Source organism: Anomaloglossus baeobatrachus, chromosome 1 (assembly GCF_048569485.1).
Source record: "Anomaloglossus baeobatrachus isolate aAnoBae1 chromosome 1, aAnoBae1.hap1, whole genome shotgun sequence".
Lineage (NCBI taxonomy): Eukaryota > Metazoa > Chordata > Amphibia > Anura > Aromobatidae > Anomaloglossus > Anomaloglossus baeobatrachus.
Window position 1 is genome coordinate 517,441,874 of NC_134353.1, and position 13,313 is coordinate 517,455,186.

Below are 13,313 nucleotides of genomic sequence, written 5' to 3' on the forward strand. Positions count from 1 at the left end.
GGGATTATGGGAAGTATGTTCAATGAAATTGATTCTCTATACATAAGCCAGTTTTTTTAGATATATCATCATGTGTGACACACATCTAAGATGGCCACTAATGATGTCATAGACCCACCCACCGACGACACCCCAGATTCACCCATAATGACATCATAGACCCACTCATGATGGTGTCACAGACCAACCCAACAACGACATCCGGGACTCTCCTACGATAACGTCATGTATCTGCCCACCAATCAGCAAATGGAATAATCCATTGTTCAACCTATAGTCCAATGGGCATACCCGACCATGCCTGCTACAGAGCTAACCATGTCCCATACCCTAGTTTATGTAAGTTGCAGATCTGATGAAATAAAGGTCTCGGGTCAATCTCTGATCAGCGAGAGACTTCACATCTGACTCTTTGTCTGGTATTAATTCTTTCACGCATGCACTTGACCCACACAAATGAGGTCAGGAGCAGGCAACATTCAAGAGTGTTCACTCTAACATTTTGGTGCACAACACGGGGCAAACATAGGAGATACTCTAAATCCCTGACGACCGGCGACTGAAATGGCATGACGCGCTAGACACCCCATCACGGAGCTTGATCAACCTCTAACAAAAACATGGTAAGTCTGTTGATTTTTTTCATAATCTGTAGTCTTTCCAATGGCTCCCGGGGTGTATTGATTGCCTGACTGCATCTAGTTTTCATGAAATCTGTGATAGTAGAAGGGTCTCTCCCCTGTTGGCCATATTGATTGTGGAACAACTGTCACATGTTCAGTTGCCTGATGTCCATTGTGTGTTATGTTGAGGGGAGATTGACTGGTAGTTAGGAGAGCAAGTGGGTTTTTGATCAGTGTTGGATGGAGTGGAGGACGCTATTTATGCTATGGTTTATTGTTGTCACTTGTGATATGGTTTGTAGTTCTAGTGGAGACTTAAGTTGTTGATAAAGTTTGGTACAAGGCCTAAAGATATTGCGCAAAATTTAATTGGTCAGGTTAGGCATGTGTTTACCACTTGCTCTCAAATTGATATAGCGCAGATTTAATTGGTTAGGCACGTGTTTCCAAAGGCTCTAAAACTTGTTGATATGTGTTGTTGCAGAGTCTAGTATGAGGCTTGGTACAAGGCCTAGAGTAGACTTAAGTTAAATTACAGAATGTAGAAATCAGACAGGGACCACGTGGTAGGACAGGGATGGATAGGAAGTGTGTGTTGCAGACTAAAAGTTTTCTTTACTATCTCAGTTGTGAGTCATCTTCCCAGTATTTTTGTTTGTATGTCAGATAATGTGAAGAAATTGATTGCTAGAGAATATTAAGTGAGTTTTAAAATTTAAAATGGCTGCCAAAAACATGGTCTTTAAATTTAAAATGGTAGCCAAAGCACATGGTATGTCCAAACCTAAAATGGCCGACAGAGCATGTGGTTGTATTCAAATCCAAAAATATAGCCAAAGCATGGTTAAGACAAAGACAGGAAGCGAGTGGGGGATGTGTAAAGAAGACCATGTATTGTGTGAATATTTGAACAAAGGACTGGGGGGACTACTACATACTAAAGGCTACTTTACACACTGCGATATCGGTCCCGATATCGCTAGTGTGGGTACCCGCCCCCATCTGTTGCGCGACACGGGCAAATCACTGCCCGTGCCGCACAACATCGCCCAGAGCCGTCACACATACTTACCTGTCCGGCGACATCGCTGTGACCGGCGAACCGCCTCCTTTCTAAGGGGGCGGTCCGTGCGGCGCCACAGCGACGTCACTGAAGCGTCACTGAACCGCCGCCCAATAGCAGCGGAGGGGCGGAGATGAGCGGGGCGTAACATCCCGCCCACCTCCTTCCTTCTGCATAGCAGCCGGGAGGCAGGTAAGGAGAGCTTCCTCGTTCCTGCGGCGTCACACGCAGCGATGTGTGCTGCCGCAGGAACGAGGAACGTCGCTGCAGTAACGATTTTTAAGAATGGACCCCCATGTCGCCGATTAGCGATTTTGCACGTTTTTGCAACGATGCAAAATTGCTTATCGGTGTCACACGCAACGGCATCGCTAATGCGGCCGGATGTGCGTCACAAATTCCGTGACCCCAACGACTCCGCATTAGCGATGTCGCAGCGTGTAAAGCCCCCTTAAGACAAATCTAAATGTTTTTAGCTATAATGGGACTAGGAACGTGGACATGTACAGTGTGTATGTATATATATATATATATATATATATACATATATATATATTTATATATATATATATATATATATATATATATATATATACATACACATTTAAAGTACAGACTACAGAAAGTAGGCGGGAAAGATTTTGACCAGATGTTGTTCAACTTGTAGTGTGACCAAATGTGAGCTCAGTTTTCCCTTTCCCGCACATGCTCCTACAGTCCTAACAAAGAAACCATGTGATGTAGGGGCCATCTTTTTCATACCTATAGCCCTCAGTGAAGCTGACAAGACTGCACCCACTGAATAACACATAAAATAAATTCCATTGCAGTGTTCAGTGTTGAATATGATAAAAAAATGGAAGGCGCAATAAAAAAAGAAAACCTTAAATAAACGTACTTTAGCGGAGGATGTGATGAAAGATATATATATATATATATATATATATATATATATATATATATATATATATATATATATATATATATATATATATATATACGCACGCACGCACGCACGCACTCACGCACTCACGCACGCACGCACGGCATGGTGGCTCACTGGTTAGCACTGCAGTCTTGCAGCGCTGGGGTCCTGGGTTCAAATCCCACCAAGGATACCATCTGCAAGGAGTTTGTATGTTCTCCCCGTGTTTGCGTGGGTTTCCTCTGGGTACTCCGGTTTCCTCCCACACTTGTAAGACATACAGATAGGAACTCTAGATTGTGAGCCAGTGTTGCCAATGTATGTAAAGCGCTGTGGAATTAATAGCGCTATATAAATGAATAAAATTATTATTATATATATATTTCCATGGAGTGAATGGGTCTGAGAGATGCATTTTGTAGAGTGTGACTTGGCTTGTGTCTTAAGTTTTGCTTTGGCTGCAGGGGAGAGGGATAGAGTTTATACTTCCTAAACCTGTAGAGCAGGATTTTTGGCTGAAGAGGGAAGGAATAGGATTCAAATGTGTAACCTTACAAGGTGTTCTATTGTTTGTTGCAATCTAGGCCAACTGTGAAGAAGCAGCCCAAACATGGTCCTATTGTTTGCTATAAAAATAAGAAAGTGCTTTCTATACAATAGGTTTCCCTACATTTAACAATTCATTGTAAATTACTTTTTCCTCACTTCAGGATATTGGAAAAAGTAATTGACAATAGTTTTTTATTTTACTAATTTTATCTCAAAATAATAAAATTAATTTTGGACATGTTTAGGTTTATTCATACTGAAGCATAGAAGTCTGTTTACTCAGATAGTTTTCTATGGAAAATAAGCATTTGATGGTGATTTGTTTTAAAAATTCATTTTTATTTCATACATCTGTTCCCAGATGGTCAGTATTTATTTGTTCAAGTTTTTTTCTCCCTCCATGGACATAAATAAATTATAGTATACATTATCACAAAGATGCCAACAATTCGCTGATAATGTCCTCAATTTTTGCAAATATGGATGTCTCTATATCCAGAGGTAGTGCTGTTTTAGTTCTAGACACAATTTGACTTTCTTATGCCCTACATGAAGAACTCTAGAGTCACACAGTTTTTGAATCCAATTATGCTTTGAATAATGAATTCAAATCAAGCGGGGGAAAGATGATGTGTAAAGTCACCTGTTGTTAAGTTTTTTTTAATAAGTTTTTCTTTTAAGTTGTCTTTATATTTCTATCTCTAACAGAGGATACAGCATACAAACATATAGCTCATAATTGCTCTGATGTAACAAGAAATGGCAGGGTTTGAACATGTCTCAGATGAGCCCATTGCTAATGCAGATTTTGAGTTTTTTCATAGATGGATCCAGAGACCAAGATGTTGGTTGATTCTACACTAGCTATGCTCAGATTACACAATATGAGGTAATAAAAAACAATCGAACCTCTCCCTCCTCTCCCATCAGAATAGAAGAAAGAGATGAATATTTGCAATCATTGTGGTACGTAGAGCTGAAAGGGGTAAGCTGGTCAAATGTGTATATAGGCAGCAGATCTCTCTTAATGTGACATGATAAACCTATAAAGACTGTAGAGTGCGTATGAGCCCAGGTGGAGGCTCTGCTGTTATTAAATGAGCCTGGCACAATGGAGATAAAGCTCACATCTGAGCTGACTGATGTAGCCAGAGGAGATGATCACACAGATGCAGCTGACAAGGAAGTAGTGAACGGGACTAGAATTGAGAGTATTTTACCAATGCAGACTTGCACATTGGTGGCACCTGTCACGTCCATGACAGTTGTCACTCCCTGTGTTCCTAAATCCCTACAGGACCAAACGACTCAGCAAAGAATAGAGTGTGAGATGCAGGTAGCCAGCCGACTGAGGAAGGTCTGTGGACATAGGGCAGTAAGCTTTCTCTGCCATGAGCTCTCTACTCAGTGATGGCACAGGTAACCCATGCACTAATACATCTGACAAAGACTATTATAAATGTGGTGGTGGACAAGGTATGGGTGGCACCAGGGTTCATACCCAGGTGGCCAGGCTTACCCAGTCTTGTAAGACGTGTGCTAAATATAAGATAGGAAAACTGTAAACACCTCGCAGAAACACACCCTTTATCCACTCAACTGCTCCAGAGATTGCAAATTATTCATATACAGCTACCATGAGTAGGTTTATATGAGTTTGTGCGTGTTGTGTGAATTTCTTTTTAGGATTGATCCGAGGCTTAACCATTGCTGAAAACTACGTTAGTGTTGAAAAACTCATGATGGTGGTGGTATGTAAAAATGGAGTTCCTGAAGTGGCATAAAGTACATATTTTATAGCAGAGGTCATTATAGAGATCCTATGTAACTGGGAATTAGCAGCTTTCCAGACTCCTCACCCTCCACAAAGCAGTAACAATGTGGAAAGGCTGAATGGAACATAAAAATGTAACAATCCACAAGATAATGGCGGACGCTGGCAAGTCATGTAAAAAATGCTTGTTTTCCTTTTCCTTAATAAATAGGTCTCCATATAAGATACGTTTTCGTTTAGCAGCTAGAACATAGTTATATTTCCCACAGATGCAGTATGATATCCTGACCAGTGATGTACGAGCCTTATACAACTGAATATATAGTATGATAAACGGGTGTATTCTCCAATTCCAGATCCTAAATCAGTGTCATTAAACAATCCAATCTCCATATACCCATATAAGCTATACTTGCAGGTGTGTGCCACAGTAGGGTCACTCCACCGCATACACAAACTTCATATTCAAGGTATAGAAACGGGAGGAAAAGGAGTTCAAATGTGTTCACATATTTTATTAACAAAAAGAAGGTGATAACACACACACAAAATCAACAACATAAAACATGCAAACGAAGAACATTGGTAAAGGCATGCTACATGATGATGCAAGTGCAAAAAAGCTTTGGTGGGTACGTTCAAAAATATCACAATGTGTATTAGTACAAAAAATGCCATATAATAGAATAATTCCCAAAACCGGGGTTGTTAAGATAGATATATGTAACCAATCCAATTATCTCTCATATACTTGGTATATACATAACCAATCCCCTATAATAAAGTGTTAAGTGCATAAAAAGCAGGGGATATCCCGTATTTTTCAGACTATAAGACGCACCCTTGTTTTAGAGGAGGAAAAAATAGAAAAAAAAACAATGTAAAAAAATGTGGTCATGACACACTGTTATTTTACTGCTTGACAGTGTTATGGAGGTAATATTATCCCCCAATTCTGCACTCATATCCCCCTTTCTGGGTACCTTCCAAGTAGATATGGCCCCCATCGTGGAATATGTATGTTCCCCATCATTATATGTGTGATCCTCCAATCTGGTGAGTGTGTGTGTGTATAGAGTTCTATACTGAGTGTGTGTGTGTATCGAGTTATATACTGTGTGTGTGTGTGTGTGTGTGTATGTGTGTGTATAAATATATATATAATCCAACCCCATCCAGGTGTACAGTAATACACTATATTATTTATTGCCTTACTTTTACAGATGTGATGCTCACCATGCTTCAGTTTGGTCCTGGCACTAGAAGCAAAGTCTCCCATATCTCGAGGACCTGCAGTGATGTAATGAAGAGGCGGGGCACTGTGCTGTTCTGGCCCACCCCTCTTCATTACATCACTGCAGGTCCTGCTTTTACAGGAGACTTTGTTTCTAGTGCAGAGGCAGGAGCAAAGTGAAAGCAATGTGAGCACTCAGCACAGAGACTGCGGGCTGTGCTGTGATGGTATGCCGTGCTCTGGCCCGGACACTGCAGTGATCTGCACTTCCTCCGGGCCAGACATGACTGGAGCGGCACCCTCCTCCTGCTTTCTAAACAGCGGACACACAGTCTCCCCAGCCCTGCAGGAAGCCGGGGGCTGGAGAACCCATGTGTGTCCGCTGTTTACATTAAACAAGTATTGTTTTGCTGCTGCTCACACCCGCTTCTAGTCACTTACTGCAGAGAGAGGTGGACGCGGAGCAGCTAATGAATATTCCTTTACTTTAAGCAGTGAGCACACGTGGTTTCTCCAGCCACCGGCTTCCTGCAGCAACGACCCTCCCTGCCTCCTGTGATCCCACTGCATAGCACTGACTCCCCACAGCTCCCTACCCCGCATGTACCCCGCTTTGACATTCGGACTATAAGATGCACCCCACACTTTCCTCCCAAATTTGGAGGAAAAAAAGTGCATCTTATAGTCCAAAAAATACAGTAAGTAAGAGGTAGATGAGAGGAGACAATTATCTCTTATAAAATTGTCATACATATTATTTATCTCATATAATAAAGTGCCATGTGCACACAGGAATCAAATACATATTATCTGTCACCCATTATAAAGTGCTAAGTGCACAAAAAAATACATATATAAAGTAATTATCCCTGAATGGGATCATATACCCACCAAGAAAGTGCTAGGTGCTAGTATAAGCTGGCAGAGAACTGTCCTGAGCCAACAAAGTTCCCCCCAGCCCACCGACACGTTTCACCAGGAGTATAGTACATCCCGTCTATAGCTTCATAATACACATTGTGATATTTTTGAACGTACCCAATTAAGTTATTTTGCCCTTGCATCATCATATGGCATGCCTTTACCAATGTTCTTTGTTTGAATGTTTTTCTGTTGTTGATTTTATGTGTGTATCACCTTCTTTTTGTTAATAAAATATTGTGAACACATTTGAACTCCTTTTCCTCCTGTTTCTGTATAAATCAGTGCCAGTAGCATGGTCTTAAGCCAGGAGACTGGGTGATCCTAAAAAAGACAAGTAAAAAAAAGCCATGAGTCTTGATGAGATGGGCCGATCCAACTTCTCATAACCACAGCAACTTCCATGAAGCTTAAGGGAAACCCCATCTAGACACAACAGCTGCTGTAAAGAGTTACCAGCAAAATGAGAGTCACAATACATACTGTATAGTGCTGGACTATCTCACATAGGACCTTATGGAAAATATCTAGATTGGGAATGATACATGGGAAATAGTCAAGATAAGGGAACAATGGGTACAGGAATATTACACAAATAAAAACTCATGGTAGAAAAAAAAAATTCTGACCTGAACCAACCAATTAGTTTTAAGGGTTTAATTGACTTTCGAGGATAACACACACCTGTATGTAACTGGTATTGTCTTTTTTGTTGGTATGTCTAGCTGCAAAAATGCTACTCTGTGTTACTGAAGATTATGAGATCCATGTGTAAGGGAAAATCCTGTCAAAGAACTCCTGGTCATGGAATACGGATCCAAGACAAGAAGAGAAACATTAGTGTTGTGATACAATTATGTGTAACCAGGTAGGGAACTGTGGTGAAGCAAGTGTAGAAGATCCCTGGGACCAATACCTTTCATGGATGAAGGGATGGCAGAGATCATTAGCTCAGATAGACATAGTGATCGTTGTTGTCTTAATTATTGCAGCTATTATTGTTTGTTGTGTCTTTCCCTGTGTAAAAGGAGGATAATCAAGACGGGAATAGAAACATCAGTTCACAGTTTCTTAGCTCAAAAGGTTAGTTATTCTGTAGATGTGGAACAACTAGGCCCCCTTCAGTCTTTTACAGTCCCCAAATAAGTAGTCAGAGTAGGGCGAGTGCATCAGACTCTAATCAACAGTCTATACCTAGGGGGCAAAGGTTTAGCATTGCTCGTCTAACAAGCAGCGAAAAGAGAAGAGTTGCAGCTAAAGTATTAGAAGCTGATGGGTTAGGGGACGACGATAGGGTCAGAAGGTTAAGAAAGTATTTAGGGGGGACTGTTGAGGAGGGCCATTGGATCAAATACTTAATTAACCTCAGGACATAGGGGATTGTGGGAAGTGTGTTCAATGAAATTGATTCTCTATACATAAGTCAGTTTTTTTAGATATATGTGACACACATCCAAGATCGCCACTGATGACATCATAGGCTCGCCCACTGATGACAGCCCGGATTTGACCACGATGATGTTATAGACCCGCCCATGATAGCGTCATAGACCCACCCACCGACGACACCCGGGACCCACTCACAATGACATCACGGATGCACCCACCAATCAGCCCATGGACTAACCCATTGTTTAACCTACCGGCCAATGGGCATATCTGAACATGCCTAATACAGAGCTAACCATGCCCTCCTATCCTAATTTATATCAATTGCAGCTCTGACGAAATAAAGGTCTCTTGGGCCAATCACTGATCAAGGAGTGAATTCACATCTGACTTTTTTCTTTTTTTAATTCATTCACTCACTTGATCCACTCCAATTTGGTCAGGAGCAGGCAACATTCCAGAGTGTTGACCCTGACAGGTCTACAATGATGTGTTTCTAAATTTCTCAATTTATCTATGCAGCAGCTAGTAAGGTTAGAAGGTTTAACTACTGTTGTTAGGAGGCCTAGATTATCAGGATGGCTTTGTTGCTTACCTTACTAGCATAAAATGACTCAAAAGTGTGGAGAATGTCAAATATATCATATGCAGAGTATCCATGATCCTTCTATCTTAAGCGGGCTTTACACGCTAAGATATGTCTAGCAATTGCAAGCAATATCGTACGCAAAAGCACCCGCCCCCGTCGTGCATGCGATATCATGTGATCGCTGCCGCAGTGAACATTAGCGCTATGGCAGTGTCACACGCACTTACCTGGTCGGCGTCGTCGCTGTGACTGCCGAACAATCCCTACGTCAAGGGGGAGGTGCGTTAGGCGTCACGGCGATGTCACCATGACGTCACTAAACGGCCGGCCAATCAAATCATCACGAACATCCCGCCCACCTCCTTACTTCCTCATTGCGGGTGGGACGCAGGTAAGGTGAGGTTCCACTCTCCTGCAGTGTCACACACAGTGATGTGTGCTGCCGCAGGAACGAGGAACAACATCTATAAACAACCATTAACAATTTTTGGTTTTAGGATGACCTCTCTATGGTGAACGATTTTCACCACTTTGGAGGACATTTAAGGTCGCTGGTAAGTGTTACACGCTGCGATACCAATAATGACACCGCATGTGCGTCACTAACGACGTGACCCCAACGATAAAACATTAACAATATTGTAGGTGTAAAGCCCCCTTAAGTGTCCTAATTAGAGATGAGCGATGTTCGAGGTTCGCCAATTGCATGTTCGAGTGATTTTGGGGGATGCTCAAGATCAAACTCGATCTCGAGCTTTTTGCTAAAAGCTCGACAGTTTGAGTTATGTTCGAGAACGGTTCGATCACCATAAACGTGGCTTTTCACAGTAAGGCTATGTGCACATGTTGCTTTCTGCATGCGTCCTGTGTCCCTAGCACAATCCCTCTCTATTTCCTACTCACCGATCACGGGCGTCTCGCTCCACGTCTGTCAAAAATCTGCGGTGTCTTTTCCTCTTTAGAAAATGGCTGCCACTTCATTAGTCAATTAGTTATTCCGTGCTTTGCCCATCCACCGCCGGCACCCATGATTGGTTGCAGTCAGACACGTCCCCAAGCTGAGTGTCAGCTGTCTCACTGCAACCAATCACAGCCGCTGGCGGGCGGGTCTATATCGTGCAGTAAAATAAATAAATAAATAATAAAAAAAAATAAAATAGCCACATCCATTAGATGCGACAGTCCCGGACTCTACCCAGCTCATCCCGAATTGCCCTGGTGCGGTGGCAATTGGGGTAATAACGGGGTTGATCATGCCAGGCGTCTCCCGGAGAAGTGAAAGCAAATAAACACACCGTGAAAAATCCTTTATTTGGAATAAAAGACAAAAAAACACTGTTTAACCCCTTTATTAATCACCAAATACTCCTCCAGGTCCGACGTAATCCACACGACACTGTCAGCTCTGCTCCCTGAAGATGTAGCAGCACCGTAGAACACCATCGCGCTGTATCAGGTCCACGTAGCAATGAAGTGAATCGCGCTGTCAGCAGAGACTTCAGTCAGCACTGCAGTCTTCAAGATTACAATACCTGCCTATCTTTATCAATAAAAGCAATATCTCAGTGGATAGAGAGCTCCCCTATGAAGCATTAGGTCACGAGTTCTAGTCCCGGTGAAGATTATTTTTTTTATTTTCAGTTATATCGTGCAGTAAAATATATAAATAAAAAAAAAATGCGGTTTCCCCCATATTTGATATCAGCCAGGATAAAGCCGCACGTCTGGAGGCTGGTATTGTCAGGATGGGGAGCGCCACGGTATGGGGACCCAACCACCCTAACAATATCACCCAGCAGCCGCCCGGAATAACCGCATCCATTAGATGCGACAGTCCCGGAACTCTTCCTAGCTCATCCCGAACTGCCCTGGTGCAGTGGCAATTGGGGTAATAATTAGTGATGAGCGAGCATGCTTGTCACTACTCGGTACTCGCACGAGTATCGCTGTACTCGGGCTGCTCGGCGGGGACCGAGTAATCTCGCGATACTCGTGCTGAACTCGTGGTCTTCATTTCTGCATGTTGGCGCTCTTTTGAGAGCCAGCCCTCATGCAGGGATTGGCTGGCAGACCACTGCAATGCCACAGCCCTGTTAGTTGTGGAATTGCAGTGATTGGCCGGCCTGCACAGCGTGACCGAGCCTTTATATCGGCCGGCGCGCTGTGCTCTGCTCACAACTATCCAGACAGTCAGTGCAGGGAGAGTGTCGCTGATTCAGGGAAAACTTTGCGGCCCTTTATAGTTAGTTCCGGAGCAGGGCTGCAAACAGTGTGACCAGAAGTCCTTCTCAGGACTATTCTAGTTGTATACAGGCAGGCAGGGTATAGCCAGGTCGGAGTACAGTAGCAGAGTCCTTCTCAGGACTATTGTTGCTATATACAGGCAGGGTATAGCAAGGTCGGAATACAGGCTAGTGACCAGAAGAGTCCTTGTCAGGACTATTGTAGCAGTATACAGGCAGGCAGGCAGGCAGGGTAGTGGTGACCGTATACCAGCCTTCATCATATCTGGGGCTGGTGTACACAGTGTAAAACAGTGCAGATAGTGTCAGACTTCTCAGTAATTGTCGCTCCTAAAAACCAGTTAGGTTCTTATTGCGTCCGTGCTTGCATTTAAAAACAGCACGTGTGTGGCAGTCAGTGGCAGCGTACAGGTGCGCGTTTTGCACAAACTATTATATAACGCACAAGTCTAGTGTATAATACACGTCAGTCAGCAGTGTCTGATAGTGTCAGACTTCTCAGTAATTGTCGCTCCTAAAAACCAGTTAGGTTCTTATTGCGTCCGTGGTTGCATTTAAAAACAGCACGTGTGTGGCAGTCGGTGGCAGGGTACAGGTGCGTGTTTTGCACAAACTATTATATAACGCACAAGTCTAGTGTATAATACACGTCAGTCAGCAGTGTCTGATAGTGTCAGACTTCTCAGTAATTGTCGCTCCTAAAAACCAGTTAGGTTCTTATTGCGTCCGTGGTTGCATTTAAAAACAGCACGTGTGTGGCAGTCAGTGGCAGCGTACAGGTGCGCGTTTTGCACAAACTATTATATAACGCACAAGTCTAGTGTATAATACATGTCAGTCAGCAGTGTCTGATAGTGTCAGACTTCTCAGTAATTGTCGCTCCTAAAAACCAGTTAGGTTCTTATTGCGTCCGTGCTTGCATTTAAAAACAGCACGTGTGTGGCAGTCAGTGGCAGCGTACAGGTGCGCGTTTTGCACAAACTATTATATAACGCACAAGTCTAGTGTATAATACACGTCAGTCAGCAGTGTCTGATAGTGTCAGACTTCTCAGTAATTGTCGCTCCTAAAAACCAGTTAGGTTCTTATTGCGTCCGTGCTTGCATTTAAAAACAGCACGTGTGTGGCAGTCAGTGGCAGCGTACAGGTGCGCGTTTTGCACAAACTATTATATAACGCACAAGTCTAGTGTATAATACACGTCAGTCAGCAGTGTCTGATAGTGTCAGACTTCTCAGTAATTGTCGCTCCTAAAAACCAGTTAGGTTCTTATTGCGTCCGTGCTTGCATTTAAAAACAGCACGTGTGTGTCTGTCGGTGGCAGCGTACAGGTGCACGTTTTGCACAAACTATTATATAACGCACAAGTCTAGTGTATAATACACGTCAGTCAGCAGTGTCTGATAGTGTCAGACTTCTCAGTAATTGTCGCTCCTAAAAACCAGTTAGGTTCTTATTGCGTCCGTGGTTGCATTTAAAAACAGCACGTGTGTGGCAGTCAGTGGCAGCGTACAGGTGCGCGTTTTGCACAAACTATTATATAACGCACAAGTCTAGTGTATAATACATGTCAGTCAGCAGTGTCTGATAGTGTCAGACTTCTCAGTAATTGTCGCTCCTAAAAACCAGTTAGGTTCTTATTGCGTCCGTGCTTGCATTTAAAAACAGCACGTGTGTGGCAGTCAGTGGCAGCGTACAGGTGCGCGTTTTGCACAAACTATTATATAACGCACAAGTCTAGTGTATAATACACGTCAGTCAGCAGTGTCTGATAGTGTCAGACTTCTCAGTAATTGTCGCTCCTAAAAACCAGTTAGGTTCTTATTGCGTCCGTGCTTGCATTTAAAAACAGCACGTGTGTGGCAGTCAGTGGCAGCGTACAGGTGCGCGTTTTGCACAAACTATTATATAACGCACAAGTCTAGTGTATAATACACGTCAGTCAGCAGTGTCTGATAGTGTCAGACTTCTCAGTAATTGTCGCTCCTAAAAACCAGTTAGGT